The sequence below is a fragment of the Panthera uncia genome (assembly GCF_023721935.1).
Source record: "Panthera uncia isolate 11264 chromosome E2 unlocalized genomic scaffold, Puncia_PCG_1.0 HiC_scaffold_19, whole genome shotgun sequence".
NCBI classification, from domain to species: Eukaryota; Metazoa; Chordata; class Mammalia; order Carnivora; family Felidae; genus Panthera; species Panthera uncia.
This window is the reverse complement of record NW_026057588.1, coordinates 31,146,799-31,151,924: the sequence shown is the minus strand read 5'-3', so window position 1 is coordinate 31,151,924 and position 5,126 is coordinate 31,146,799.

The following is a 5,126-nucleotide window of genomic DNA, read 5'->3' as shown; positions in this document are numbered from 1 at the left end:
TCTGCTAAATGGCACTGGAAAATATTCAATAGCTTGGAGGAAAAACTAGAAGTTTTACTCAGATGTTTTCAGTCATATTTAGAATTGACATCCCTTTGAAGAAAAGTGAAATTTTTTTTAAGTGATGAAGACTATTGTGGTTTTTTAATCAGTAGATGATACTTAAAATGGCATTATGATAATTCTCTTTATGAATTTGTACTTTATAACATGAGATCTGGAAGATTTTTTATGTTTTATCATCTTAGCTTATATGGTTCAGTTATTTTGTTTTTTTACGGGTTCCATTAAATTAGCATGTATTTAGATAAAACATAGTCAAATTCGCCAGTCTTTCTTCATGCTTAATTAGAAGAGAGGTAGGTAGAGGTCCTCTAAATTCAACAGACCAGCAAGCATTAGCAGCTTAAAAATTCCCCTTCTTAAATGATGTGACTCTTATGCTTGCGGTTTTTAATGACTTTATTTTTGAGTACTTGCTCAGTCACTTGAGGTGAAATGCCTAGATTAGCTTTTTCCACGTTGGAGTTTCTCAAACTTAATGTTTTTACTGGTTCATAGTGTTCAGGACAGTACCTCCTGGTCACTACGACTATTTGAGACAGCGTGCAGTTTTGCATGCAGCTTCGCCAGAGAAGCTTTAAGTGGGTTTTCATTGTACTACAAGTCTGCTTCCCTAGCAAAAGTTTGATTTCCTATAATTGTTCCACTTGCTTTGCATCACTTATTATTTGGGTTAAACTGACTCATTTAAAGTAGTTTGCCTTTGTTGTTTAGATAGATGATGAAAAACAATACTATAATTTGAGCCATTGAAGACATTTTAATATTAGCTCGTATTTATCAAGCTTGTTTTTGTGAAAACAAAACAAAAAAATGGACTAAAACCTAAGTGAGTCTAGATGTAGTCAGTTTAGGTGTAATTTGTATTTTAGTGATCGATTGTACATAGAACTAGACAAAAATGGGGAAAATGTATTACGTTCTCTGTTGAGGGAGAGATCAGTGCACTTAAACACTTAAAAACTTTGGGTTACTGTGTTTACATCATAGTGTACAAGCATCGTTTATGGTTTGGCTTTGAGAATTTTTATGGCATTACACTTACAGAAAATGTATAAAAGAAACTGTTCGAAGTTTTGGTTATATTTTTATATTTGTAAAGTAAAAGTTGGATTAAAATGGTCACTGTTCTTTTTAAATTTTATTTTATTGTCATTTCAATTAAAAAAATAAAACAATGACTCTGTGTGTGGCTACTAACCTTAGTTTGCAATTAGAAATCCTGCATGCTTCTTTTTCAGTGTCCTTGGCTGGGGGCCATTAGGTAAGAGACAACTTGGCAGAATAGCAAGGGCCTGAAGAACTGGGACATTGATATTGCCCTCTCCTGGCACTCTTCCATTGTGTGTTAGCCGTGGTCTTAGGCAGATCTGGTTTCCTGCATTGTGAAGGGGGACACTGGATTTAGAACCTGAACCCTGGGATTTAGAAGTTGTCCCATAATTTTGTTAAGTGTGTTGTTGTATCGTTGGCGACTCAGTTTTCTCACCTATAAAGAGAGTGTTGGTTCCGTTAAGTCTTTTTTTCAGACACCAGGCTTTCTGCTTATGTAATACTGTGTAATGTAATTTCAGCATCTTAAATAGCAACAGCGTGCCCAAAAGATGGGAACAGGTGTGTAATAAAACCATAGCCGTAAGATTTTATATCTGAACAAAAGTTGAATAAAACCTGATAAAGTTACTGTAAGACTTTTCTGAAAATTTTACTGCTTGTGTATTTTATGGCAGGTACCAAAAAGCTGTGAAAAATTATGAAAGAAAAGCCCCAAATTGAAATATGTCCATTAACTTCTTAACCTACAACTTGAGTTGGTTATTTTTCTCCCTCTGCTAGATTTAGTAGAGGGACACATTGGTCTCGCTAATGAAACACCAGAATTCTGTGGGAGTATACTTAAGGCTACTGGATTAGATAATGAAATTCAGTTTCTAGGATGTTGAGAATCTTCAACAACAACAAAAGTACTCAGCCTTTCTCACAGTACGGTGAAATCAAATGAAGTCACGAATGTGAAAGGATTTCAGATATTTAAAAAGAGTAAATACCAATAATGTATCTAGGTGTGAATCTTAATTCACACAAACTCTGGTTTGCCTGAAGTGATACTTTTAAAAAAATTTCTTTTAACTCAAGCTAAATCACAGTTACCATCTTATGAAGAAGGCAGAAAATTCAGCCTTTTAGTCATTATTGGGAGACTTTGGGGCCCAAAGTCTCAGAAGAATCCAGAAAGCATAAATGGTACTCTGAAAGGGTGGGGGTGCAGACAGCTCTAGATTCCCTCATGGACTCTATAGATACTTCTCTTGTCTAAGGTGGACCAGCTCTTTAAGGTCTGGTGTGGTTGACTTCCTGCCACATTCGGGCCTGAGGACTTAACTGATAAAGGTAGTCCCTGTACCTATGTTCAGTCTTGCTGGGCACACTAAGTATTTATTGCTCTGTGTTTTGCCTTCTCCCCTGGTCCTCTCAGGGAGTAGGAGACAATGCAAAGAACCAGAAGTGCTGGTAGATTTTAGAAGGTGAGTTTTGACCTTGCTAAAAAATCCTTGAGAGAAGAATGTGCAAAAGCCTGGCTACCTTCTTGGAGTGGGAGAGCAAAAAAATGTTGGTAGAACAAATACTAATTATTCTAGTGAAATATTCAGGCACAAACCTTTAACATTTTTTAAAATGCTGGGGCACCTGGGTGGCTCAGTTGGTTAAGCACCCAATTCTTGATTTTGGCTCAGGTCATGATCTAACAGTTCGTGAGTTTGAGCCCTTCGTTGGGCTCTGTGCTGACAGCTCAGAGCCTGCTTGAGATTCTCTCTCTCCCTCTCTCTGCCCCTCCCTCGCTTGTGTGTGTGTGAGTGTGTGTGCTCTCCCAATAAATAAAAAATCTTTTAAAATGCAAATAAAAAATTATCTCATATAGTTAGGTTAATCTCACCTATTGAGTCCTCAGGAAGTTCAAACTTAGACTATAATTTTTATGTAGTCAGAACTTTAAAAAGTTGCTATTAAGGGTTTTACAAAGTTGTTACAGAAAACAGGTTGTCTAAGGTTTAACATTTCGAAAGTAGTGGTTATCTCAACATAGTTCAAGGAAGAGTATAGCACTTTAGAATTCAGATGGTGGAATGTTGGAATATATATATATGTGTATATATGTATACATATATATATATACATATATATATATATACACACACACACACATATATATATGTATATATATATAGGCAGATCTATTAGCAACCCCTCTTATGGTGACTGGACAAGTTTGGTGTGTGGGATCTTGTTACTGTATTTTGACTTGGATTGAATATAGATGGCCCAGTATTGTGATTTAAAAATCTTGGGAGCTCAAATATAGCAGAATGGTTACTTCCCTGGAAAATATCCTCATTTTTCAAAATAAAGCTTTCCTTTATTTTACCAATAAAGTTGAAAGCGGAGCATCTTAATCAAATGGCTACAGGTGGAAAACCAAAGGGAGCTGAAGCCTAAAATTCATATTAGACCTCACATAGAAGAGTGTGTGTGGTGTAAGTAATTTCCCCATCCTCCCAAAAGCCAAATTGTTGTGTTCCATCACAGGCCCTTTAATAGGATGTTTCTAACAATTCCAAAGTGGATGGTAATAACCTTGAGAGAACCTTGTATTCTAATTAATGACCTTAAGAAAAAGAGACCTTGAACATCGTTTAGTCCTTTTCTTTTGGAAGTTTGTAAGATTTAACAAATATATACTGAGCACCTACTCTGGAGCAGGCCCAATTCTAGACCCTGGGGATATGATGACGAGTAAGACCCTCGAGCTAAACATTTTTTTGGTATAGCACTTTTTTTTTTGGTCACCGCTTTATTAAAGTGTACAGTGAAATGAATTTTAGTATATTCAGAGTGGTGGAGCCATTGCAATTTTTAAAAATCCATATTTTTTTACCCTCCAATTCCCTCATCCCTGGCCTCCCCCTCCCCACCACACCCTATCCCACCCCTCCCAGCCAGCAACCATTCCTGTGTTTTCTGTTTCTATACATGTATTTGCGCATTCTGCATATTTCATATAAATGGACCCACAATGTGTGGCCTTTTGTGTGAGGCTGCTTTTACTTACTAGCATGTTTTCAAGGTTCCTCCGTGCTGTAGCATGTATCATTACTTCACTCATTTTCATGGCTGAATAATAGTCCATTGTATGGATTATACCTTATTTATGCACCCATCGCTTGAGGAACATTAGCGTTCTTTCTACCCTTGGCTGTTGTGAATGATTCTGTTACCAACATTTGTGTACAATTTTTTGTGGAATTAATGTTTTTCATTTCTCTTGGGTATGTACTTAGGAGTGGAATTGCTAGGTCAAATGGTTACTCGTGTTTAACTTTTTGAGGAACTAACAATTTTCCAAAGAAGCTGCATTATTTTATATTCCTATTTTATATTCCTGGTGTATGAGGGAACACATTTTTACTTCCTGCTGAATTAAGTCCGTTGTAGATTCTGCTGGAGGCTACTAGTAAACAATAAAACCTTAAGATCACCTTACTGGCGATACGTTTCAGTCTGTTGATTAATATGCTTTCCTTTAGGGTCTAGCCTCTCTTATTCCCTAAGCATTATCTCCTCTTTGGACCACGAGGGAAGCCGCTAGGCCCAGTGGGGTACTCAGGGGTAACCCGCCTAAGCGGGACGGGGTAAATGTTAAGGAAACCCAGGGGCGAGTGTCCGGGTCCCCGCGCGCTGCGGACTCGCGACGCTGCCTGGGCTCGACCGCCCGCCGGCGCCGTCAGGCCCGCGGGACGCTCCTGCTTCGCCGGCCAGGCGCCCTGTATGCCCGCGGGCCCGGCCCGGCTGGGGTGTCGGCGGATAGGAATGCTGGGTGCTGGGCCCCAGAGCCTGTGGCCCGGGCCTTCACCCGCTCGGCGACGGCGCGACTGCTGGGGGCGGGGGACGGAGGCCGCGCCCCCGCGCCCGTCCCGCCCGCGCCCCGCTGGGGGCGGCGGCCCGCCCCGAGCCCGCCGAGGCTCTTCCGCGCCGGCAGGGGCAGCAGCGGGAGCGGCGCGGGGCGG